This window comes from Oryctolagus cuniculus, chromosome 15 (assembly GCF_051225735.1).
Source record: "Oryctolagus cuniculus isolate XC-2025 breed Fujian yellow rabbit chromosome 15, ASM5122573v1, whole genome shotgun sequence".
Taxonomy (NCBI): domain Eukaryota; kingdom Metazoa; phylum Chordata; class Mammalia; order Lagomorpha; family Leporidae; genus Oryctolagus; species Oryctolagus cuniculus.
This window is the reverse complement of record NC_142881.1, coordinates 14,739,702-14,767,310: the sequence shown is the minus strand read 5'-3', so window position 1 is coordinate 14,767,310 and position 27,609 is coordinate 14,739,702. Positions and strand designations below refer to the sequence as shown.

At 37.5% G+C, this 27,609-nt stretch overlaps 1 protein-coding gene across 4 annotated transcripts in view; it reads left to right on the top strand.

The window, feature by feature from the left end:
* ATRNL1 (attractin like 1) overlaps positions 1–27,609 on the top strand; it is an 818,312-nt gene that overhangs the window by 368,263 nt on the left and 422,440 nt on the right. Inside the window, exon 25 of one of the 4 annotated variants that reach the window (XR_011382205.2) lies at positions 12,333–12,371. The exons of the other annotated variants lie outside the window; for them this stretch is intronic. The gene's annotated coding sequence lies outside the window, so the exon portion shown is untranslated. The remainder of the gene's footprint in view (positions 1–12,332; positions 12,372–27,609) is intronic. 4 annotated transcript variants of the gene reach the window in all.

Sequence of the window (27,609 nt, the reverse complement as noted above, 5' to 3'; positions counted from 1 at the left end):
GTATAAATGGCCGGCACCACTGCTCAATAGGCTAATCCTCCACCTGCGGTGCCAGCACCCCAGGTTCAAGTCCCGGTCGGGGCGCTGGATTCTGTCTGGTTGCTCCTCCTCCAGTCCAGCTCTCTGCTATGGCCTGGGAGTGCAGTGGAGGATGGCCCAAGTGCTTGGGCCCTGCACCTGCAAGGGAGACCAGGAGAAACACCTGGCTCCTGGCTATGGATCAGCGTGGTACGCTGGCCGCAGCAGCCATTGGAGGGTGAACCAACAGTAAAGGAAGACCTTTCTCTCTGTCTCTCTCTCTCACCACTGTCCACTCTGCCTGTCTAAAAAAAAAAAAAAAAAAAAAACAAAAAAACTGTATAAATGGTGCAAGGATAGAACTACTGACCACTTGAATAGAAAGTGAAGACATATGACATTAGTACAGCACCTTATGTATCATAAAAGGGACAATAGTAAAATTCACATAAATTATAGATGTAAATACTAAACAAAAAAATTCTAGGAGAAAATATAGGATAATATCCTCATGACTTTAGAATGGCAATTTGTGTTTTACAGAATAGAAAGATAGCTACTCATAAAGAAAAAGTTGTATAAATTAAATTACATTAACATTTTAATATATTTATCAGAAGATACTGGTTGAAGTGAAAAACAAGCCACAGATGGGAGGTAATATTTGCTATGTGTTTGTTTAACAAAAAGCTCATACATAGGGCATGTAAATGATTCTCGTAAATTAAGATCTGATAAAATGCTTTCAACATTTCATGAAAGAGTATCTTTAAATAGTCAACATCTCATTGAATAGGAGCACTGAGTTAAGTCCAAAATGATACTTCACTGTATATTCTCATCATAATGGCTTAAGTTAGAAGTGCTGAAAATTCCAGATGCTTATGATAAGTGACTGGAATTCTGAAACACTCACTGCTTTTCAAATTCCAAATGAATAAAAATGTTTAGCAGTGTCTAAGAAAGGTGAATAAAAATATATATTATGACTATACTATCTTAGGGACATGTTCTTTTCAAAAGATACACACACACACACACACATACACACTTGGGTGCCCACAGGTTTGCCGAAGAGTGTTCATGGCAGCTCTATTCCTTATAGCCAGAATCTTGATACATGACTTAAAGGAAATTCAGAGCACAAATAAATGACATAGAAACTAGAAAAGAATATAAAAATCTATGAAATAAAGAGTGGTTCTATGAAAGACAAACAAAATAATTTATAGACTAAGTAAAAAGATTCAAATATATAAAAGCAGAGATGGAAAGGGACATATGACATAGATATCACAGGAATTCAAGGGATTTTTGGAGATTACAGTGAGCAATTGTGTAGCAACAAATTTGATCACTGTGAAAAAATGTACAAATTTCTAGAGTGCAGACTTTACTAAGACTGAATCTTGAAGAAATAGAATACCTAAATGAAACAATAATGGGAACCCAAATTGAAACAGTAATCAGCCATCAAAGCAGGAAGAAGGCTTCACTGCTGGATACCCATCATTTAAAAAATTATCACCAATCTGTCTTAGACTATTTCAAAAAAGTGAAAAAGGAGGTAATTCTTCCAAACTCCTATTAGGTCAACATTAGTTAGATAAAGACACAATAAAAAAGAAAGCTATAGGACAATATCTGTTATTAACAAAGATGCAAAAAGCCTCAACAAAATACCAGAAAATTAAATCCAACAGAACATTAAAAAGATTATTCACTAAGAAAGTTGGATTCATCCCAGCAATGCAAGGATAGCTCAGCATGCACAAATCAATAGACATGATATAACAAATCAGCAGGATGGAGGATAAAAGTCATGTGATCTGGGGCTATGGTGCTGCACAGCAGGATAAACTGCGGCCTGCATTGCTGGCAACTCTTACGGGTGCGTTGTAGTCCTGCCTCATTTGCTTCCTATCCAGCTCCCCATTAACATACCTGAGAAACCAGAGAAAGATGACCCAAGTCCTTGGGCCCTTGCACTGATGTAGGAGACCTTGATATAGTTCCTCTCCCTCTCCCTCTCCCTCCCCCTCCTCCTCTCTCTCCCCCTCCCCCTCTCTCTCCCCCTCCCCCTCTGTAACTCTGCCTTCCATAAATAAATCTTTTAAAAATGTTTATACAAATTCATATGATCTCACTGGATACAGGGAAGGCCTTTGACAAAATTTGTGATGAAAACTTGTAACAAGTTTGATATAAAGTATGTATCTCAACATAGTAAAGGCTATATATAACAAGCTAACAGCTGTCAGATCAAATGATGAAAAGCTGAAGTCTTTCTGAGATCTGGAATAAGACAAGATGCCAAGTTTCACCATTTTTGTTTAAATAATACTGAGAGGCCTATCCAGAACAGTCAGGCAAGAGAAGGAAATAAAGTACTATCAAATTGGAAATGAGGAAGACAAATTGTCACTGCAGATTACATGATCTTGTATATAGAAAACCAAAAAACTACATCACAAGGCCATTAGACTGTAATAAGTTCAACAAAGTTGCAGGATTAAAATCAAAATGCAAAACTCAGTAGCACTGTTACACCAACAGAAAATTATCTGAAAAAGAGAGCAATTCTATTTCCAGTAGCTATAAAAAAACAAACTACCTAGGAATTTAATCTAAGAGGTGAACAGTCTCCACATTGAAAACTATAAATCATTGATAGAAATTCAAGGAGACACAAAGTAATGGAAAGATATCCCATGTTCATGGGTTAGAAGAACCAGTATTATTAAGATGGCATACAACATTAAGTGGTTTACACATTCAAGGGAATGACTATCAAAATACCAATGATATTTTTCACAGAACTCGAAAAAATACTAAAATCTTGGAATCCCAAAAGACCTTGAGTAGTCAAAGAAAAATTGAGTATAAATATAAAGGTAGGAGGCATTACATTACCTGACTTTAGAATATATTGCAAAGCTACATTAATTGAAATAGCATAGAAACCTTAGTAGTCAACTGATTTGACACAAGTGCTAAGAATGTGCATTGGAAGTAAATGGTGTTGGGAAAACTGGATATCCAAATACAGAAGATTCTAAGTAGACCACTATCTCTCACCATGTACAAAAAATCAACCCAAAATGAATTAAAGCCCTAAATGTAAGAAGACCTGAAACTGAAACAACCAGAAGAAAACAGAGGAAATGATTCAGATGTTCAAATAGGCAAGGATTTTTGGGATCAGACCCTAAAAGCACTGGAGACAAAAGCAAACTAAGGTGAGCATTTGGCTTGGTTTAGTTAAGATGCTGATTTTTCCCATATGAGAATACCTGGGTTTGATACCCAGCTGTACATCTTGACTCAAATTTCATGCTAGTGCAGACCCTGCAAGGCACTGGTGATGCTCAAATGATTGAGTCCCTGCCACCCACATGGGAGATCTAAATTGAGTTCCCAGTTCCTGGCTTCAGCCCAGCCTAGACCCTGGTTTGTGTGCTTTTGGGGAGTGAACCAGCAAATGAGCTCTTTGTCTCTCACTCTTCTCTTTCTGTCTGCATCTCAAATTAAAATATATATATATTTTTTGAAATTAAAAAGCACTAAAGTAGAAAATGGAATTTCATCAAACTAAAGAGCTTCTGCACAACTAAGGAAACAATCAGCAGGGTGCAGAGACAACTACAGAATGAGAAAATATTTGCAAGGGGTTCATAACCAGAATATATAAGGAACTCAATATCAAAACACCACCAATACTGCAGATAAAAAAGGGCAGTAGATTTGAACAGACATTTCTCAGAGGAGGACGTACAAAAAGCCTGTAGGTATATTTAAAAATACTCAACATCACTAATCTTCACAAAAATGTAAACAAAACAGAAGGAGATATCAACTCTTTCTAGTACATTCACTATTACCAAAAAGGCAAAAGATAGCAAAAACTGCCTTAGATGTGAGAAAAGAGAACCCTTCTTTGTACTCTGTTGCTGGGAATGTAAATTAGTACATCCATTATGGAGGTATGGAGGTTCCTCAAAGAACTAAAAACAAGACTACCTTATGATTTTGTAATCCCACTACTGGGTATAAGTAAAGGGAAATTGGGCTGTTGAAGATTTTTGTGTAATCCTATTTCTGGACATTATTTACAGTAGCCTAGTAATCAAAACAATCTGTCTATCCAATGATAAATGGAAAAAGGAAATTGGATCATATAAATAATAAAAATATGAAATCTTGTAATTCAGAAAAACATGGATGATATTAGTATACATTTAATGAAATAAGACAAGCCAGAAAGACAAATTTTACGTGATCTAACTTGTATGTGGGATATGAAAAAAAGATGGTCTCCTGGAAGGAAGAAGTGTAATTGTGCTTACCAGAGACTGAGGAAGGAATGGTATTGGAATGATGAGGGAAGATTGATTAACAGCCAGCAATTTATAGATACAGGAGTAAGAGGTTCTGGGATTCTGTTGCACAGCAGAGTGACTATAATGGTATTGTACTCTGTATTTCTTCTTTAAAAAGGAGCTGATGAACTACAGATAGGAATTTGAATGTTTTCACCATGAAGAAATTTTAAATGTTGAGGAGATTTATTTATCCTTATTGGATGTCATATATTGTGTACAGACACTATGTAATGTATATATGTATTGAAAGATCACTTGGTATCCCAATAAATATGTACAATTTTTATATATCTTAAAATATTTATTTTGCTCTTTAATTTTTTAAAAAGATTGATTGACTTATCAGAGTTATAGAGACAGGGAGAGGCAAAAAGAGAGATCTTCCATCCACTGGTTCATTCCCAAAATGACTGCAACAGCCAGAGCTGGGCTGGACTGAAGCCAGGAGCCCAGAATTCCATCTGGGTCTCTCATGTAGGGATCCAAGCACTTGGACCATCTTCTGCTGCTTTCCAAGGTAAATTAGCAGGCAGCTGGATTGGAAATGAAGCAACTAGGACTCAAATGGTACCCATACAGGATACTGACATTACAGGTGGTGACTTAACTGGCTACACCACAATGCTAACCTTTTCTCTTTTTTAGTGTTTTTTTTTTCTTTTTTTTTTAATATTGATTCATTCATTTTGAAAGTCAATTACAGAGAGAGAGGGAGAAACACTGGGCCAGTCCAAAGCCAGGAGCTTTTTCCCAGTCTCCCACAAGGGTAGCCGAGGCCCAAACACTTGGGCCATCTTCCGCTGCTTTTCTCAGGCTTGAGCATGGAGCTAGATTGGAACTGGAGCAACTGGACACAAATTAGCACTCATATGGCATGGGTGGTTTTACCTGCTGCACCACAATGCCAGCCCCCTTCTAAAAATTTTATAGGAATTTATTAATATATTAGATTCTCAGGTTCACAGAAAATAGATAATTACTTCAACACAGTTCTCATCAATTGTCATGTCAATGTAATATTAATACAAAGAGAACAGATTCCATGTAGTTCATAGATACAGTTCAAAGGATATAATGATATTCCCCTCTCTCCCTCTCCCTCTCCCTTCCTTCCCCTCCCCTTCTTCCCTTCCTCTCTTCCTCCCTTCCTCTCTTCCTTCCTTCTCCCCCCACTTTTTTAACTTTTGAGAACATTTTTAATTACATTATAGTCAAAGGCTAATGCTCCAATAAACACAAAGTTCAATAAGTGAAAAAATGATTCTAAAATTTATTTTATTTACTTGAAAGTCAGAGTTCTTAGAGAGGGAAGATATACTTCATCTGCTGGTTCACTTCCCAGAGTGACTTTTTTTGATACATGCATCATTAGAAAGGCATTTTTCAATTCTCAAATACTTGTAAAATTTCCACATTTTGTCTTTCTGTTAATTTCTATTTTTTTTCTCTGTGGTCACAGAAAAACTATATACTTTAAATTTGTTGAGGCCTCTTTTTAGCCTACTGTATAGTTTATTTTACTGAAAATTCATGTACTTGAAAACACAAGTGTATTCTGCTCTTGCTTGTTATTCTTCAGATCTCAGTTGGATATTCAGTTAATGTGTTGTTCATTGTTTCATATCTGCTTTTGCTGTCCATTACTGAGAATATTCTGGAAATTTTCAACTATACTTAATGTGTTCTTCATTGCTTTTATGCTATATTTTCTCTCTCTTTTTTTTGGAGTTGTACTAGTTGCATATATACATTTATGTTGACTCATATTTCCCTGCATTATTGGAATAATAATAACCTCCTCTTGGGGCCAGTGCTGTGGCATAGCGAGTGAAGCTGCCACCTGTAGTGCCTGCATCCCTTATAGGTGCAGGTTCAAGTCCCTGCTGCTCCATTTGGATCCAGCTCTCTGCTAAGGCCTGGGAAAGCAGTAGAAGATGGCCCAAGTCCTTGGGCTCCTGCACTTGCATGGGAGACCTGGAAGAAGCTCCTGGCTTCTGGCTTCTGGCTCCTGGCTTCAGATTAGCCCAGCTCTAGCCATTGTGGCCACTGAGGAGTGAACTAGTGGATGGAAGACCTCTGTCTTTCTGCCTCTGCCTTTCTGTAACTCTGCCTTTCAAATAAATAAATCTTAAAAGAAAAAAAAAAACTCGTATATATAATTACTTCAAGTTACTCTCGTAACTGTTACACTGTGGTTTATCACAATTTAATTATTGATTTGATTATTCATCCCATCTTTAGCTCTTAAACTTGTTTACAGTAGAAAATATTTAATTTCTAAATCCTTAGTGCTTTAAGTAACTTAGTGAATAGTTGTTAAGAGATGAGTAATGCCTTTCTCTTGATGGAGAAATATATGGATAATATATACTTTATTTTTAAATTTTTTTAAAGATTATTTATTTGAAAGGCAGAGTTACACAGAGAGAGAGAGGGAGAGCCAGAAAGAGAGAGATTTTCCATCCATTGGTTCGGTCCCCAAAGGGCTTCAATACCTGGGCTGAGCCAGGCCAAAGCCAGGAGCCCAGAACTCCATCTGGGTCTCCCATGTCAGTAGTTGGGGTCCAAGTACTTGGACCATCTACTGCTGCTTTTCCCAGGCAGGTTAGCAGGGAAGCTGGATTGGAAGTGGAGCAGCAGGAACTTGAACTGGCACCCATTTGAGATGTTGGCATTGAAGGCTATGGCTTAATTTATTATGCCACAAGACCTGCCCCAATATTTGCTTTCTCATAGTCTATTAAAAGTTTTAGTACATAAGATAGACAGCTTGTTAGTGCAGTCAAGGATTTATTCCTCATATTTATAAAAATTTTAAATATATTATAAATAATCACACGGGATTCTGTAAAACAAAAACCCAGGTTCTTTCTTCTCCCAAAATGAAATTTTATAGTAAATTGTTTTATTACTTGAGTCTTTGTAAGGAACAGCAACCATGTATAACTAACACACAGAATAAAAAATTATTAGAATAAGATACTTTTAACAACATGAAAGGGCAGAATAAATCACCATGTTTGCAATATGCAGAAGACTGTTAGTTCTAGCAGTTTTCAGTTATATGAGTTGTTTAACATTCTTAACTGGAAATGACTACTGTAGTGAATGAAGTCTCATGGGTTCTTCAACAAGCATGTAGTTACTGAATCATGATCCATAATCTGAGGTGAATGAGTAAAACAGGCAAATTTAGGACACCTGGCTGCATCAGAATAGTGAGAAGGAAAAGAGGTCTCCTAGAAAGGAATTTGTTTGTTCCTGTACTAAGAGATACGGGACTTGGATTCACTACGCCAATATTAATAGTATTAAAAAAAGAAAGTAATTCCTTGTTAGATCAGGCTTGATAAAAGACCAGTTTTCTAGGGGTGGATGTTTTGAACATTGGTTAAGTCTTTGCTTAAGAGGCCTGCCTCTCATGTCAGAGTGCTTGAGTTCCAATTCCAACTTTCTGCTAATGCATATCCTGGGAGGCAAAAGTTGCTGTCTCAGTCACTTGTCGCTGGCACTCACTTGAGAAACCCAGCTTGAGTTCATGGATCCTGGCTTTGGCCTGGCTCAGCCTTGGCTGTTGTGGGCATTAGGGTAGTGAACCAGCAGATAAATGATCTGTTTATGTCTCTCTTTCAAATAAATACATAAGTATATATTAAAATTTTTTCCAAAACTATTTAAAAATATCTTTCTGTAATTATTATTTACTTATTTTGGAAAATATTGTAGATCTAGTTGGGAAATAATGTAATTTCCATTAATGTGAGAATGAAGCTTTATTTAACATTTTTAAAATGCATATTTAATCTGTTCCAAGGTAAATTATATGTAATATTGTCATCAATGCAAGCCTATTGTGGATATTCTTACCTTGATCTCCAGGTGACTCAGTGTCAGTAAAGAGTAGGTAATAAGAAGATGGGTCCTAAATCAGCCTACAAGTTTACTAGTTATCTGATTGCCAGGAACTTTTTTGAAGTTTCAGTACTTCAATTTTTTTTCCATTGTAAAATTTGAAATGATAATAGTGCCTACCATTAGTTCTCTGAGTAATGAAATGGATTTAACAGCTTAAAATAACACATAACACCCATTTATTATTTCATGGTTTCTGTGGGTCAGGAATCTGGGCACAGGTTGTATAGGTTCTTTATTCAGGATTTCATGGGGCTGAAGTTATGGTGTCGGTGGGCCAGCAGACTTTGCTGAGGCAGGAGGATTTCTTCCAAGCTCACGGACTGTTGGTAGAGTTTGGTTCTTTAAGGTTGTAGGAATGAGGCCCTTGCTTTCTTGCTGTCAGCTAGGGCCACCAATCCTGTCTCCATTTTATGGCATTGTGTGTCTTCAAGGCCAGTGTGGGATCTATTTTGCTTTAAATCTCTCTCTGGTCTGTTAAAGTGGAATCTGATACACTATAAAATTATGTGGGTAACTATTCTTTCACACTTGCTGCATATGGGTAATCTAGCCTAATAAAGGGAATGACTGCCACCATTTCCACAAATCCCACCCACACTAAGGAGATAGGAATTATACGGGTTGTATACACGAGGAGGCCCTCTAGTAATTCCACCTACCTTGGAGTAGTTTTGCAGGTTGAGAAGATAATACATATAAACAGAATGCATACTGAATGGTTAACTTTACCTACAATTATTTATTCTTAAAGATGTATTTATTTATTTGAAAGGCACAGTGCAGAGAGAGAGAGATAAATAGAGCAAGATATCTTCTATCTGTTGCTTCACTCCCCAAATGGCTGAAAGTAAGGTATGGGCCAAGCCAAAGCTGGGAGCCAGGACCTTCAACCAGGTCTCCAGTATGGGTGCAGGGGTCCAAGCACTTGGCCATCTTCCATTGCTTTCCCAGGCACATTAGCAGGAAACTGGATTGGAAGTGGAGGTGTCCATATGGGATGTTGATGTCACAGGTTATGACTTAACCTGCTGTGCTACATTGCCAGGCCCTATGATTATTTTGTGAATGCAGAAATTTTTACTTTATAAAGTTGTCATCTATGTCAATCATATACAATAAATTTTAAAATATTGGTAATTAAAACTATAGTAGTATATCATTCTGAAACTGAAATCTTCAAATGTGGACAAATTATAAAGTAATATCTAGCTAGATTATAGACTGAAATGTGTTCTATTAATAAGATGTCAATTCATATTTAAATATTGAAATTAACATGACATTCTTTTGCTTATTGTGAGATACACTTTTTCTGAAACTTTATTTTCCCTGAGAACTAAAAATATGTTGATATTCTTTAATATTACTCCAAAGTGTCTAGCTGTGGGTTTTTCAATCATTCATCATTGTTTTTTTTTTTAATTTCTACAAAATGTCTTCAGTATGACTTCAAATACATCTTCCAATATATATATGTATATATATATAAATATTTACAGGCAGAGTGTACAGTGAGAGAGAGAGAGAGAAAGGTCTTCCTTTTGCCGTTGGTTCACCCTCCAATGGCCGCCGCGGCTGGCACGCTGCGGCCAGCGCACTGCGCTGATCCGATGGCAGGAGCCAGGTGCTTCTCCTGGTCTCCCATGTGGGTGCAGGGCCCAAGCACTTGGGCCATCCTCCACTGCACTCCCTGGCCACAGCAGAGAGCTGGCCTGGAAGAGGGGCGACCGGGACAGAATCCGGTGCCCCGACCAGGACTAGAACCCGGTGTGCTGGCGCCGCTAGGTAGAGGATTAACCTATTGAGCCGCGGCACCGGCCCCAATATATTTTTATTTGACTTTCTGTTATTATGTCTCTTATCACACTCCTATTTCTTTTTTTAAGATTTACTTGTTTATTTGAGAGGCAGTTACAGAGGGAGAGACAGAGAAGTCTGCCATCTGCTGGTTCATTGCCCAAATGGCCACAGCGGCCAGAGCAGGGCTGATCCTAAGCCAGGATCCTAAGCTTCTTCTAGAACCTAAGCACTTGGGCCATCTTTCACTGCTCTCCCACACCATTAGCGGGCTCAAACCGGCACTCATATGCGATGCTGGTGCTGCAAGCGGAGACTTAACCTACTATGCTACAGCACTGGCCCCCACACTTCTGTTTATATCCTCCATATTTCTTAGCTCTTCTGTTATATTTTTTTCTTCTTTTTCCTTTTCAATCTGGTCTTCAATTATGTTTTGTTTTATTCACATATAGGTTTATTCTACTCATTGTCTTCTTCATTTTTAATTATTCTTTAATTCCAATCCCCCATATATTTTCCATTGTGTCACTTAATAAACTTAGGGATAATTTGAAATTCTGAGAGATAAATTTGAAATCTCAGGGATACTAGCTACTCTGAAAAGTATTGCATTAAAAGGAGAACCAGGCCCCAACTGTTTAAGACCTAGTAATTCAGGAGTTAGGAGGGATACTGAACATTTCTCAGATAGAAAGTTCTATGACATTTGTAATTACATACTATAGTTTAACCAGAGCCTTTTTTGAAAGAGTAGACTTATATACTGAGCTACCTTCTTGTTCCCCTGAATGTGTAATAGCCATTACAAAAATGTTCCCAAATCTAGTCCATTATCTTTTCTCAAAAACCTGCTTTATTCTTTTGCATTGTAAGCACATAGAAGCTGTTCAGCATGAGTTCCCACATATTCACAGGGACATCGACAAACTAAATTGCATCCAGAAAAATTAAACTGCATCTGTAGTTTGAAGGTTGAATAGATTGGAACTTTTATTTATGATAGAGTATTACTATTTCTGTGTATCTGTAGATACTGGACTTTAAATCAGTCAATAGATGCTATAAGGAGATAGACTCATACTGCAACTTAAGGCAAAATTTCTAGTGAGTGGAGTTGTCCAAAAGAATGGCTTGTCAGTTTTTTTATATTTTTATTTTTTTTATATTTATATAAATATATTTATTTTGAAAGTCACAGTTACACAGAGAAGGAGAGGCAGCGAGAGGTCTTCCACCTATTGGTTCACTCCCCAATTGGCCGCGACAGCTGGAGTTGCACCATTCCGAAGCCAAGAGCTTTTTTGCATGTGGGTGTAGGGGCCCAAGGACTTGGGCCATCTTCCACTGCTTTCCCAGGTCATAGCAGAGAGCTGGATCGGAAGTGGAGCAGCCGGGTCTCGAACCTGTGCCCATATGGGATCCCTACACTGCAAGCAGCAGCTTTACCCACAATGCCACAGCACCGCCCCCCAGCTTGTCAGTTTTAATAGTGAGCTTTCCACTGTGTAATAGTGAGTAAAGGCTTTATTATATTCAAAAGTATATATGCTAATTATTAAATTCTTGTAGTAATTGAACATGTGTTTGAGTTATAAAGCTTTTCATTAGAGACTTTAGAACTTCTGTCACTTTCTTACTTTGTTTTAGGTATGCAGAAATTTTCTAGGAAAGTCATGGCTAATGAAATATATTTTAAATGTTCTTCATAGTAAAAGAAAATTATTTCAAATTTTTTTGGAAACTAGAGTACTATATATTATAAGTATATATGTATACCAATGAATATTTGATGTTACATATATAATACTGATATAAATGTATGTATCTTCATCTTTAGAATGAGAGTAAATATAAAAATAAATGGAAATTTTTTTAAATTAGTTTGATCATACAGTAATGATCTTGACTGAAATATTCTATTACAACTTAATTAAAATAATTTATTTTTCCAATAAAAGGTTTTATCACTTTATATTATTACATTGTTAATTTCTTATCTACCTTTTGTTCCTTCTCTCAAAAATCTTTTTAATTAATAAATTTTAATTATTCTGTAAAACATTTTAGTGTAGATTACCTCTCAAAAAAGTAGTTATTATGGTTTAAAGAACTCAGGTGGGTAAAGGTTGTGATAGTAACTGATAAATTAGAGGCAAATTTTCCTTCTCATTTTTCTGCCATTGTTGTTGACAAAATCCTTCACTCTTTTTTTTTCAGTGTTTTTAAGATGTTTGAATAAAAAACAACTTGGGTCAGGTACTATTTTACTTTTTTGTAATACTATACCAAATTTTTATACTAAGAATTTTCTTTTATTTCCTTGTTCTTTAGTTTTATGTGGTATAAAAGTTTCATTCTTTTAGCACTATAAGTTTTATAGTTATTAATGAAAGTCTGGAAATAAAATAATAATGATGTACTTTTGTGTCAAATATATAATATACCTACCAGAGTAGGCAATTTTAGGTAGGTGGCTGTTTGTACATATTGAATCTATCTTTAATTTAGCCATTGAGTGCCTTTGTCATTTTATTATATTATTTGGCCAATTTGTATATTTTGGAAAGCTGTTTCAATTTAATGTAAATCATTCTAATTTTAAGATAGTTTTATTCATTTTTCTCTACAGAATACTTTGTTTTAGGTTGCCAATTCATTTAGGATTCTAATATCATCAAAGAGTTCTCATTGAGACTGTATAACACATAGAAGTGTTACATGAAAAATATGTCAATAACCTGGTAGTTAAATAGGAAAATTATTCTTTTGGAATGCTACCAATCATATTACTGAGTTGATTAGCATGAATTTTTTTATTTTTTAATTTTTAAAAAGATTTATTTATTTATATGAAAATCAATTACAGAGAGAGAGATGGAGAGAGAGAGAGACCTTCCATCTGCTGCTTCACTCCCTAGTTTGCTGCAACAGCCAGGGCTGGGCCAGGCAAAAGACAGGAGCCAGGAGCTTCTTCCAGGTCTGCCATGTTGGAGCGTTGGCCCAAACACTTGGGCCATCCTGTTTCTTTCGCAGACACTTTAGCAGAGCTCAATGGGAAGTAGAGCAGCTGGGACTGGAATCAGTGCCCATATGGGATGCTGGCATCTCAGGAGGCGGCTTCACCTGCTAAACCACAATGCTGGCCACTTTTGGTAATACTCTTTGTGACTTATATTGCCATGCATTTGAATCTTGATAATAAGAAAAGAGAAAAAAATGTTACCACTATAGCTGCAATGCTAGAAATCAAGAGTTGACAGTATATTGAGCTTAAGAATTTTGTAGTCTTTGACAGTAGTGCTGCTCATCAACATTTATATACCACAGGTAAAATTAAATTAAATTAAATTAGTTTGAATCTAAATTACCTGTTTCTGAGTAAATGGAATCTGGTAATTCACTATTAAGTCAATCTCTAAACTCATGTAATAAATTAGATTTGATTTTACTTATGTGAATGATGCTAAGAGTCATTTTTCAATTTGCAATTCTAATTTTCATTCTAGACTAGGTGATATCTCCTTGCGAGAAAAATAACTGAATCCTAATGTAGATGTCTATATGTTTTTATTACAAATATATTAACATTTTGAATATAGAGGATGGGTCATTTAATTTAATTCAAATAAACTGAAAATTTAAGCAAATTAAACAAATTTAAACTTTTAAACAAAATAAACTTAAAAATTATGGCTTAAGTAGGTATTGAAGCAATGAGACATTTTTATTTTATGCCTATGATGTGAAAAGTAAAGGTTAAAATACAATGTACTTATAATAACAAAGCCTAAGGGGCCGGTGCTGTGGTGCAGCGGGTTAAAGCCCTGGCCTGAGATGCTGGCATCCCATATGGGCGCCAGTTCTAGTCCCGGCTGCTCCTCTTCCAATCCAGCTCTCTGCTATGGCCTGGGATAGCAGTAGAAGATGGCCCAACTCCTTAGGCCCCTGCACCCACGTGGGAGATCTGGAAGAGGCTCCTGGCTCCTGGCTTCAGATCGGCACAGCACTGGCCATCGTGGCCATCTGGGGGTGAACCAGCAGATGGAAGACCTCTCTCTCTCTCTCTCTGTGCGTCTCTCTGCAACTCTGTCTTTCAAATAAATAAAATAAAAATCTAAAACAATAAATAAATAACAAAGCCTTAATAGAATTTTTCTTAAATAACCCATTGGAAATTGGTTATCTTCTTAAATTTTTAGAAGCTTGAGGAATTTATCAAATATATTTTAGCATATATTTCTTTTGAGCTTCTGTAGTTCTTTTGTTAATAAATCGATCAAAATTATTAGAATTTTAAAATCAATTTTATGAATTAATTAAAATATAAAAATATAAGGGTTGGTGCTATGGTGTGGTGGTTTAAGCTGCTGCCTGCAATGCTAGTAGCCCATGTGAGCATTGGTTTGACTCCTAGGTGCTCCATTTTCAATCAAGCTCCATGCTAATGAGTCTAGGAAAGCAGCAAAGAATGACCCAAGTAGTTGGGCTTCTGCCATCCCCATGGAAATCCCTGAGTAGAGTTCTAGGCTCCTAGCTTTGCCTGGCCCAGCTCTGGTTGTTGCAGCCAGTTGGGGAGTTAACCAATGGGTGGAAGATCAATCTGTCTGTCTCCCAGCCACCCCTCTTATTTTATCTTTTAAATAAATAAATCTTTAAAAATAAAAACATTGCAAAACTTATGTTTCATAAATAATTTATAGCATCATGTAAGTTTCAGCTGCATTGGATAACATTAGGTGGGTTTTATTGACAAGTTATAGTCTCTCAACTTAGGCTTTAAAAATTTATCATTACTGATTATAATGAAATCTAAACTCTAGGATGCCATTGTTTTACTTGTAACTTAGAAATGGAAATCTATCTGTATAGGGACAAAAACATCAGGAGAATTGTGGGAAACTACAAAATCATCTTTGTAAGCTCTTTCTTCTTGAAAGCACATCACTCACTGCATTATTCATTAGTCTAACAAACAGAGAGTAATAGGGAATTAACTTTAAAAAGCTAAATATTATATATAAATATATACTTTGTATATATACTGATTATAATACTTTTAAATGTTTTATTATTTCATTATGTTAAAGTTAATAATATATAAATAAAAACATTTATATACACATATATATGAGCATTCAAATTTTTAAAAATTTAGTATTACTGTATTATATATCAAATAGTTTTCTTTAATAGGAATACTTATATGCAAAAAAACTTACTGTTTATATGGTAGAACATACTTTATAAATTGTTTTGTTTAATAGAAATACTTATATGCAAAATAACTTGCTGTTTATATAGTAGAACATATGTTACCCTAAGACTGTTGGTTATACTTGCGCATTTAATCATTTTGACATAAGCCTGATTTCTAAAGTTTTAGAGATAGAAATGAAAGCTGAAGTTGAATTAGTGCCTTTAACTCTATAAAAAGAAGCTTCATTTTGACCACTTAACAATTTATAGAGGAAAGGACAGGTTATAAAAAAATTGTGATATCTACAGAATGGTATTAAAAGCATAAATTTCCCATACAGTTAAATATTAGCCATTATCCTTGCTATTATAAATATTTGATTTGTGAATTAAAACCTTAGGGTCTTCAAGTATCTTCATAAATATGTAAATATTATAATTAAGAAGAGGTAACATTACAAATATAAATTTTGTCTTCTTGTCACTATATTTTTCTTAAAGCTTTTATTTAATGATTACAATTTTCATAGGTACAACTTTAGGAATATAGAGGTTCTTCCCCCATACCCACCCTCCCACCGCCACTCCTATCCCACTTCCTACTCCCTCTCCCATCTCATTCTTCATTAAGATTCATTTTTAATTGAACTTTATATATAGAAGATTAACTCTATACTAAGTAAAGATTTAAACAGTTTGCACCCCCCCCCAATGTATAAAGTACTATTTAAGAACAAGTTTTGCAGTTAATTCTCATAGTATAACTCATTAAGGAACGGAGGTCCTACATGGGCACTAAGTGCACAGTGACTTTTGTTGTTAATTTAAAAAATAACACTCTTAATTATGACTTCAGGGATCACCCTAGGATTTTGCCATAAGCTGCCAAGGCTGTGGAAGCCTTTTGTGACCACAAACTCCATCAGTGTTTAGACAAGGCCATAAGCAAAGTGGAAGTTCTCTCCTCCCTTCAGAGAAAAGTATATCCTTCTTTGATGGCCCCTTCTTTCCTCTGGGCTCTCATTCACAGAGATAATTCATGCAGGATATTCTTACCACAGTGTCCTGGCTTTCCATGTCTTTGAGACACTCATGGGCTTTTTAGCCTCATCCAAATGCCTTAAGGGCTGATTCTGAGGTCAGAGTGTTATTTAAAGAGGTTGTCATTCTATGAGTCTGCTGTGTGGACTGCTTCCCATGTTGGACACTCCATTTTTAATTTTGTCTATTTTTAATAGAAAGCTTATATTTAATAAATATAAATTTTGTAAGTACAACTTTTGGATTATAGCAGTTATTCCCATACCTACCCTCCCACCCCCAAACCATTGCATCTCCTACTCTTTCTCCCATTCTACTCTTCATTAAGATCCATTTTTAATTATATACAGACTATCAACTCTATACTAAGTAAATATTTCAACAGTTTGCACCCACACAGACACACAAAGTATACCGTACTGTTTGAATACTAGTTTTACTATTAATTCTTGTAGTACAACGCATTAAAGACAGAGGTCTAACATGGGGAGCAAGTGCACAGTGACTCCTGTCGTTGATTTAACAATTGACTCTCTTATTTTTTTAAGGATTTGTTTATTTATTTGAAAGAGTTACACAGAGAGAGAACGAGGGAGGGAGGGAAGATGGGAGGTTGGTCTTAAATCTGCTGCTTTGCTTTCCAGTTGGCTGCAACAACCGGAGCTGAGCCAATCCAAAGCCAGGAGCCAGGAGCTTCCTCCAGGTCTTCTCACATGGGTGTAGGGGACCAAGGACTTGGGCCATCTTCTACTACTTTGTCGGGTGATAGCAGAGAGCTGGATTAAAAGTGAAGCAGCTGGGACTCAAACAGGCACCCATTTAAGATGCTGGCACTGAAGACAGCATCTTTACCAGCTACGCCACAGTGTCAGCCCCAGTTGACACTCTTATTTATGACATCTATGATCACCTGAGGCTCTTGTCATGAGCTGCCAAGGCTATGGAAGCCTCTTGAGTTCATGAACTCTGACATTATTTAGACAAGGCCATAATCAAAGTGAAAATTCTCTTCTCCCTTCAGAGAAAGGCACCTCCTTCTTTGATGGTCTCTTCTTTCTACCAAGAACTCACTCACAGAGATCTTTCATTTGTTTTGAATATCTTGAGAAGAATTGGATTTAGTTCTTTAAATGTCTGATAGAATTCAGCAGTGAATCTATCTGGTCCTGCCTGGGCTTTTCTTTGTTGGGAGAGCCTTTATTGCTGATTCAATTTCTATCTTGGTTATGAGTCTGTTTAGGTTTTCTATGTCTTCATGGTTCAACTTATATAGGTTGTATGTATCTAGGAATCTATCCATTTCTGATAGTTTTCCCTGTTGTTGGCATACAACTCTTTGTAGTAATTTCTGATGACTATTTTATGTCTGCATCTATTGAGGTAATCATATAGTTTTTGTTTAGTTTGTTAATATGAAGTATCCCATTGATTTATTTGGGAATGTTGAACCATCCCTGCATACTAGGGATAAATCCAACTTGGTCCCAGTGAATGAGTTTTCTGATGTGTTGTTGGATTTTATTGGCCAGAATTTTGTTGAGAATTTTTACGTCTATGTTAATCAGGGAAATAGGTCTGTAGTTTTCTTTCTCTGTTGCATCTTTTCCGGGTTTAGGAAGGAAATGCTAGCATCATAGAAAGAATTTCGGAGGATTCCCTCTCTTTCAATTGTTTTGAATAATTTGAGAGGAATTGGAGTTAGTTTTTTTTAAATGTCTGGTAGAATTCACCAGTGAAGCCATTTTTTCTGGGCTTTTCTTTGTTGGGAGGGTCTTTAATACTGATTCTATTCCTATCTTGGTTATGGGGCTTTTTAGGTTTTCTGTATCTTCACAGCTGAACTTAGGTAGTATCCAGGAATCTATCCATTTCTTCAAGGTTTCCCAGTTTGTTGGACCTACAGCTTTTTGCAGTGGTTTCTCATGATTTTATTTTTTATGTGGTGTTTGTTGTTATATTTCCTTTTTTACCTCTCATTTTATTGATTTGGATCTTCTCTCTCCTATCTTTGGTTAGTTGGGCCACTGGCTTGTCAATTTTGTTTATTTTTTTTTTAAAAACCATCTCTTTGTATTGCTGATCTTTTGAATATTTTTGTTTCTATTTTGATTTCTTCTCTAATTTTAATTATTTTTTTCTTCTACTACTTTAGGGTTTGGTTTGCTGTTGTTTTTTAGATCCTTGAGGTACATAGATAGTTAATTTATTTGGTGCCTTTCTAGTTTCTTGATGTAGGCACCAGTTGCTATAAACTATCCTCTTAACACTACTTCTGCTGTATCCCACATTTTTATATTAGACATGCATATTTAGACAGTGTGAGAGAGAGACAGAAAGGTCTTCCTTTCATTGGTTTACCCCCCAAATGGCTGCTATGGCCGGTGCAATGCACTGATCCAAAGCCAGGAGCCAGGTGCTTCCTACTGGTCTCCCACGCTGGTGCAGGGCCCAAGCACTTGGGCCATCCTGCACTACCTTCCCAGGCCACAGCAGAGAGCTGGACTGGAAGAGGGGCAACCGAGACTAGAACCCAGAGCCCTTATGGGATGCTGGTGCCGTAGGCAGAGGATTAACCAAGTGAGCCACAGTGCCGGCCTCATCCCACAAATTTTGCTATGTTTTATTGCCATCTTCATTTGTTTACAGAAATTTTTTGTTTTCTCTTTTGATTTCATCTATGATCCATTGTTCATTCAGAAACATTTCGTTCATTCTCCATGTGTTTGCATATGATGAAGAGATTCTTGCGTTATTAACTTCCTTCTTCAATGCATTGTGGTCTGAGAAGATGCAATGGTATGATTTCAATTTTTTTGAATTTTTTGAGACTCACGTTATGGCCTAGCATATGGTCAGTCCTAGAGAAAGATCCATGCACTGGAGAAAAAATGTGTACTCTGTGGCTGGAGGGTGAAGGCTCGGTAGATATCTGCTAGGTCTATTTGGTCTACAGTGTCAACTAGCTCTGTTGTTTCCTTGTTGATTTTCTGTCTGGTTGATCTGTGCATTTCTGAAAGTGTGGTATTGAAGTCCCCAATTACTGTTGTATTTGAGTCTATATCTCCCTTTAAATACCTTAGCAATTCTTTTAAATAGCTAGGTGCCCTGTTATTAGGTGCATATGCATTTATAATAGTCACATCTTCCTGTTGAATTGATTCTTTTATCATTATATAGTGTCATTCGTTGTCTCTCTTAATAGTTTTTCTGTTAGCCAGTGCTGTGGCTCACGTGGCTAATCCTCCACCTGTGGCACTGGTACCCTGGGTTCTAGTCCTGGTTGGGGCGCTGGATTCTGTCCCGGTTGCTCCTCTTCCAGTCCTGCTCTCTGCTGTGGCCCAGGAAGGCAGTGGAGGATGTCCCAAAAGCTTGGGCCCTGCACCAGCGTGGGAGACCATGAGGAAGCACCTGGCTCCTGGCTTTGGATCAGGACAGCGCACCAGCTGTAGTGGCCATTTAGGGGGTGAACCAACGAAAGGAAGACTTTTCTCTCTGTCTCTCTCACTGTCTAACTCTGCCTGTCAAAAAGAAATAGTTTTTCTGTTAAAGTCTGTTTTGTTTTATATTAGGATGGCCACACCAGCTCTTTTTTGGTTTCTGTTAGCATAGGTTATTTTTTCCATAGTTTCACTTTCAGTCTGTTTACGTCTTTGTTGTTAAGGTGTGTTTCTTGGAGGCAGCAAATAGAATAGATGGGTTTACTTTTTTAAGGTGTCTTTTTACTGGGGAGTTGAGACCATTTACATTCAGTGTGAGTATTGTTAAATACCCTCTTTGCCCTGCCATGTTTCCTTAAATGTTTACGTATTTTGGATTTCATTTGTACTTTTGCTGGGTTCTTTTCTGCATTCCTCTTCTATTATAGTGATGTTCCTGTTTCTGTGTGTAGCACATCCTTGAGCATTTTATGTAGGGCTCGGCAAGCGGTTACAAATTCTTTCAATTGTTCCTTGTTGTGGAAGATATTTATTTCTCCTTTGTTCATAAATGAGAGTTTTTTGCAGGGTACAGTATTCTGGGTTGAGGATTTTTTTCTCTTAGGATTTGAGTTTTTTGCAGGGTACAGTATTCTGGGTTGAGGATTTTTTTCTCTTAGGATTTGGAATATGTCTCGCCATTGTTTCCTTGCCTGTAGGGTTTGCAATGAGAAGTCCAGGGAGAGTCTGATTGGGCTTCCTCTGAATGTGATTTGTTGTTGCTCTGGTGCACATTTTAAGAACTGTTTTTTGTGTTTCACTGAGCTGAATTTTGCTATAATGTGTCATGGTGAAGTTCTTTTCTGGTCCTGTCTGTTGGGAGTTCTGTGTATTTCTTGTAATTGGATTTCTCATTCTCCAAACTGTGGAAATTCTCCTTTATTATTTTGTTAAGAAGGTCTTATAATCCTTTCTCTCTTTCCTCACCTTCTGGAATTCCTAGGATTCATAAGTTTGGTCATTTGATAGAATCTTGTAATTCTCCAACCATGATTTTTAATTTTCTAATTTCTTCTTGTATTTGGTCTGACTATATTATTTCTAGAAGTTTGTCTTCTAGTTCTTTTTTTTTTTTTGAAAGGCAGAGCGGACAGTGAGAGAGAGAGAGAGAGAAAGGTCTTCCTTATGCCGTTGGTTCACCCTCCAACGGCTGCTGTGGCCAGCGCACTGCGGCCGGCACACCGCGCTAATCCAAAGGCAGGAGCCAGGTGCTTCTCCTGGTCTCCCATGGGGTGCAGGGCCCAAGCACTTGGGCCATCCTCCACTGCACTCCCTGGCCACAGCAGAGAGCTGGCCTGGAAGAGGGGCAACCGGGACAGAATCCGGCACCCCGACCCGGACTAGAACCCAATGTGCCGGTGCCGCAAGGCGGAGGATTAGCCTATTGAGCCATGGCGCTGGCCAGAAGTTTGTCTTCTAGTTCTGATATTCTTTCTTCTGTTTAATACATTCTATTGGTAAGAGATTCTACTGTATTTTTTATTTAGTATATGGAATTCTTCATTTCCAGTATTTCATTCTGGATACCCTTTAAAATCTCAATTTCTTGGGAGTGCTTTTCATTTAGATGGTGAATTTCTTTATGATTGCTTCTAAGTAATCTATTAATTCTCCGAATTCCTTTTTTGACATGTCCTCTATCCCTTCTTCAGCCTCCATTATTGAGGAATTGTACTGGTCCTCTGACGAATTAATAAAGTCCTTATTCTTATTCAGGTTTTTCCTTTTTTCATCATTTCTGGTTGATTTTATTTTTAAATTGATTTCCCTCTGCTATGAGCTGGTATGTGTCTGTGTGATGCAAGTGGAATCATGCAGCCCTGCCCCCTGGAGCTCTTTTTACTTCTGGATGGTGATGGAGGCTGGTACCAGGGCTTTGGTGCAAGAAGCCCTGCCTACTGGGGCTGGGTACACTTCTCGCTGGTGGGTGAGACAAGTTCAGGTTTTCACTTTTTAAGACTACTCCTTGTTGTACAGCTTGTGTGGTGGAAGGAAATCTCTGAAATGTTCTGTTTGTGTTCCCTGGTTGGGCGTGTTGAGAGGTGGCCCCCACACTTGATGGGTGTGTGAGCGGGAGGTAGAGACAGTGATACTCTTCTTACACTTGAAAATGTAAACAATCAATATGACTTCTCCCCAATGGCTGTAGGTCTGGTTGGGGCGACGGGTGAGACACAGAAGGACTGTAACATGCCCAACCTCTCTGCCCATTCCCTTACAATTTCTCCTTCTTCCTGCTTGGAGTTTAAAACGTAGTGCAGTTCGCCAAGTTTCTCCGCCCGCCACAGTTTGAAGCTCAGCAGACTTGCTTCCTCTCACTGGGTCACTGGGAGTGGCGCCCATCTCCTCGCTCTGTCCCTGTGTTGCTCCTTTGATGCACATTCACCACCTCTCCCTCCTCTTTGCTCCCCAGCATGGACCTGAGCAGTTTCTGGTGGTCTCCTGGGCCACTCTGCACAAACTCCTGATTCTGCCACTGGCTTGTATCTCCTCTGCTAACTAATTATCATTTTTCCCTGCACGACTTGGAACCTCCCGCTGCTATACTGCCATCTTCCTATCCTCCTCTTCTTGTCACTTTAGAGTTCTGTTTCTTTTTTAAAAATAAAAATACCCGGGACTGACACTGGCATAGTAGGTGAAGCTGCCACCTGCGGCACCAGCAACCGATATGGGTGCCAGTTCAATTCCTGGCTACTCCACTTCCTATCCAACTCCCTGCTAATGTGCCTGAGAAAGCAGTGGAAGATGGCCCAAGTGCTGGGGTCCCTGCATCCATGTGGGAGACCTGAAAGAAGCTCCTGTCTTCAGTCCACTCCAGCCCTGGCTTTTGCAGTCATTTGGAGAGTGAACCAGAGCACTAAAGATCTTCCTCTCCTCTCCTCTCCTCTCTCCTCTCCTCGCCTCTGCCTCTGCCTCTGCCTCTGCCTCTGCCTCTGCCTCTCTAACTCTGCCTTTCAAAATAAATAAAGTAAATCTTTAAAAAATACTTTTTTGAAAAGAAAACTCTACAAGAAATTGTACTTTTCAAGTATTTAACTCAAGATATTAGGTGTGATTGCAATGTAGATATAAAGTTCTATGTATTTTAACTGGTGTCATCTTGATATAAAAGTAATTTTTGTCTTCTTATACAGCTTGACCTTTAGCTAAAATGAATCTGTGTTTAGAATTCCTATTTAGAACACTGTGATGTTCAATTCTATCAGTTATTGCAATCCATTCAGTAAACTCATGTAAGTAAAAATACTAGGTTTTTTAGTAGTTTGTAGGCCTATACGGCTAAACATCATAATAATTAATTTCAAATATTTTCAGGTCAAGTGGAGAAAAATACAGGAAGGTAATAATAACAATATATTATGATTAATTGGAGTTGGGAAAGTGTAGAAGTTAAGGGCTAGTCAGAATGTACTTGTTTCCATTTTAGCTCCATTGCTTATTGCCTATGTAACCTTCTAAGACTTTGTTTCTCCATTTATAAAACAGCTTTGATATTACTTTATGAGATTATTCTGAATGTCAATGAAATAATGTGTGTAAAGCACTTGGCACAATTATACCTGAGCAAGAGTAAACACTTTATATGTGTCAACTCTTCTGTTATAAGTATGTAGTAGAGAAAACAGGAGTAAGATGAAGACTACCAATTGGACAGGATCCATAACTGATGGGATGTGAATCTTAGTTAAACAATACACAGAAAGAGAGGGAAGAGATATACAGTTCAGCACATGCTCAATCGGACTACCCCTAATGGGAGAGTTAGAAATGTGCCAGGGGATTCCAATTCAATCCCATCAAGGTGGCATGTACCAATGCCATCTCACTAGTCCAGGTGATCAGTTTCAATTCATAATTGATCATAATGATAGGATTAAGAGTCAAAGGGGGCCGGTGCCTCGGCTCAATAGGCTAATCCTCTGCATTGCGGCGCTGGCACACCGGGTTCTAGTCCTGGTTGAGGTGCCGGATTCTGTCCTGGTTGCCCCTCTTCCAGGCCAGCTCTCTGCCATGGCCTGGGAGTGCAGTGGAGGATGGCCCAAGTGCTTGGGCCCTGCACCCCATGGGAGACCAGGAGAAGCACCTGGCTCCTGCCTTCCGATCAGCACAATGTGCCGGCCGCAGCGCACCAGCAGTGGCGGCCATTGGAGGGTGAACCAATGGCAAAGGAAGACCTTTCTCTCTGTCTCTCTCTCTCACTGTCCACTCTGCCTGTCAAAAAAAAAAAAAAAAAAAAAAAGTCAAAGGGATCCCATAAACAAGACTAGTGTCTGCTAATACTAACTGATAAAATTAAAAAGGAGAGAACAATCCAACATGGGAAGTGGGATACACAGCAGACTCATAGAATGGCAGATGTCCTAAACAGCACTCTGGCCTCAGAATCAGCCCTTAAGACATTCAGATCTGGCTAAAAAAACCCATGAGAGTATTTTAGGCATGGAAAGCCAAGACACTGTGAAAAAAAAAAAAAACACACCAAAATGAAAGATCCCGGCAGAAAGAACGGGCCATCAAAGAAGGAGGTCCCTTTCTTTTTCTCTGAAGGGAGGAAAGAACTTCCACTTTGACTATAGCCTTGTCTAAATATGATCGGAGTTGGCCAACTCAAGAGGCTTCTATAGCCTTGGCAGCTCATGACAAGAGCCTCGGGTGATTACTGACATCATAAATAGGAGTGTCAATTGTGAAATCAACAGCAGGAGTCACTGTGCACTTACTCCCCATGTAGGATCTCTGTCCTTAATGTGTTGTACTATATGAATTAATGGTATAACTAGTACTCAAATAGTACTTTATCCTTTGTGTTTCTGTGTGGGTGCAAACTGTTGAAATCTTTACTTAATATATACTAAATTGATCTTTTTCTGTGTATAAATATAATTGAAAATGAATCTTGTTGTGAATGGGGTGGGAGAGGGTGTGGGAGATGGGATGGTTGCAGGTGGGCGGGAGGTTATGGGGGAAAAAGCTGCTATAATTCAAAACTTGTACTTTGGAAATTTAAATTTATTAAATAAAAGTTAAAAAAAAATAAAATAAATTATGCCATCCAAAAGAAAGAGAGAGAATGGTGGAAGTAGGAGGGAGAAAGCATTATTATATCCTCAGAATTGTCTCTATGAACTACATCCAATCTGTTCTCTTTGTATTTATATCACATTAATATGAGAATTGATAAGAAAAATACTCATTGCCATACCAAGAAAAAAAAGGTATCTAGGAGATGAGCATGTAAAGGCAGGAGAGAATAATTGATATCAAAGGAGATACAGAGGTTTGACAATTTATGTCAAATATTTGGAAACTGCCGTAGGATTATCTGATCAGTTGTAGTGTCAATGTAGAGAAAGAGGCAAGATCCAGTTTTTGAAGATTGTTATATGCTGGGTTAAGGGGGATGGACTCCAAACTAAAAGTGATGAAGAAACACTGAGGAAATTTAAGCCAAGGAACAAAAGAGTGCTAGGAGAGGGGTTACAGAAGTCCTTCAGGGTTAGAGTATTGTGTTAGCTGGTGAACAACAGCTGGAGTGTTCTGAGACTGAATGCAGGGCGACTGGTTCTGTTTATGAATTAGACCAGGAGGGCAGTTAGGGTGGTTAGGGTGCCATCATTAAGGCTTTTATTTCTTCTAGAAAGAATTTAAACAATTAAATCTGTACATACAAATATTAAGGGATTTATAATAAGAATAGATGGTGGAGAATTATTGGAATGTTTATTCCTCATGTTTTAATCCAGAAAAATGTTTTATTCTGTCTTTGAAAAACCATCAATTTTCAGTTAAAGCTTTGATTTTTTAAATTTATTTATTTGACAGATAGAGTTAGTGAGAGAGAGAGACAGACAGAAAGGTCTTCCTTCCATTGGTTCACTCCCCAAATGGGCGCCATGGCCCATGCTGTGCCAATCCGAAGCTGGGAGCCAGGTGCTTCTTCCTGGTCTCCCATGCGGGTGCAGGCGCCCAAGCACTTGGGCCATCCTCCACTGCCCTCCTGGGCCACAGCAGAGAGCTTTACTGGAAGAGGAGCAACTGGGACTAGAACCTGGCGCCCATATAGGATGCCAGCGCTGCAGGTAGAGGATTAACCAAGTGAGCCACGGCGCCGGCACCAAAACTTAGATTTTTGAAGTATTATTTTATCATGGATTTTACACATATTTATATCAATAAATAGTGTGTTAATAACCATAGAAATTTTATTTATCTAGAATAAATGATCATACTTGATCTTAGCTAGTAGTAGCTAATTTAGTTCCTTTGCTTTTGTTTCTTTTTTAGAAACAATAAATAAAAATATAACATTGAGATTTCAAGTTGTTTTCTTGAAATAGAGCCTAATTAAGTTTCAGGTATGATTAGTTGACTAACTTCTATTGGTTTGAAAGAAATTCTTTAATACTTTCAGTTTGTTAGATTAACTTGGTAATTTAGGAAATCTCCTTATGTTATATTTTCATTTTTAAGCATCTCAAATATTATCTGAGTTTATTGTGTATGGGAAGTTGACATTTTACATAAATCTATCACTTTGGGCTTCATAAAATAAGAACTTTTTTCTCTTTACAAATTCTGACATTTGGTCTTAAATATCAAACTATCAATGTACTTCATCCAAATGCATTTAATCTAAGTTTTTTCATAGAGTCAGAAATTTCAAAATATTGGACATTGTTATTCATTCATGAAAATTTAGCATATATTAAATTTAAGTTTTAAATTTTGGATATGTTTGTAGTATTAATTTGCATTTAACTGTGAACCAAATATATTACCACTTATATCTTTAGCTAGTTTATAACTCATAGCCTTATCAATTACTTGAGTGGCTGTTTCAACAGATAGAGGAAATTAATATATCATGCAATTCTGTTTTTTGGTTTTTTGGGTTTGATTATCTTTCTTTGGATACTCACTGGATAATCTGATTGAAGTCATTACAGAAGAGGGAATTTCAAAGTTGTGTTTATACTGGCTGAAGTTTTGAAAACAATTTTCAGAGTGATATGTTTAAACATGTCAAAATTTTCATGGGAAAGAGCAAAGAATCCAAATGTAAAAGGTCATAGACTAGCCACTATATCAGCTAGTAAAAATCTTTCTAACTTGTTAATTATAATGTTACAGTAGAAACATTCCATCAATTGTGGCATTTGACGCAACAGTTAAGCTGCTGCTTGGGATGCCCATATCCCATTGAGAGTATCTGCTTTGAGTGCTGTCTCCCACTTCTTATCTAGTTTCCTGTCATGCACACCCTGGAAGGCAGCAGGTATTGGCTCAAGTACTTGGGTCCTTGTCACTCATGTGGGAAACCAGGATGGAGTTTCCGGTACTTGGCTTTGGCCTGGACCAGACCTGGCTGTTGTGGCCTTTTGGGGGAGTGAACCAAGGAGTGGAGCTTCTCTGTCTCCCCACTCCATCTCCCAATCTGCCTTTCAAATCAATAAATCAATAAAAATAAAACTTAAAAAAAGAAATATTGCTCTCCTGGAGAGATAATATCTAAGGGGAACTATAAATTTAGCATGCTTTTATTGATTTTTTTATTTATGTTAGTATTTTAAAAATGTTAAGTATCAAATAATCATTCATTTATAGAAATCTCAATTTTTTTTCACATGTTAAAAAGTAATATTTCAGGGCTGGCACTGTGGCATAGTAGGCTAAGCATCTGCTTGCAGCTCAGGCATCCCATATGTGAGCCAGGTGCTTCTCTTTTGATCCAATTCTCTGCTATGGCCTGGGAAAGTAGTAGGTGACCAGAGTGCTTG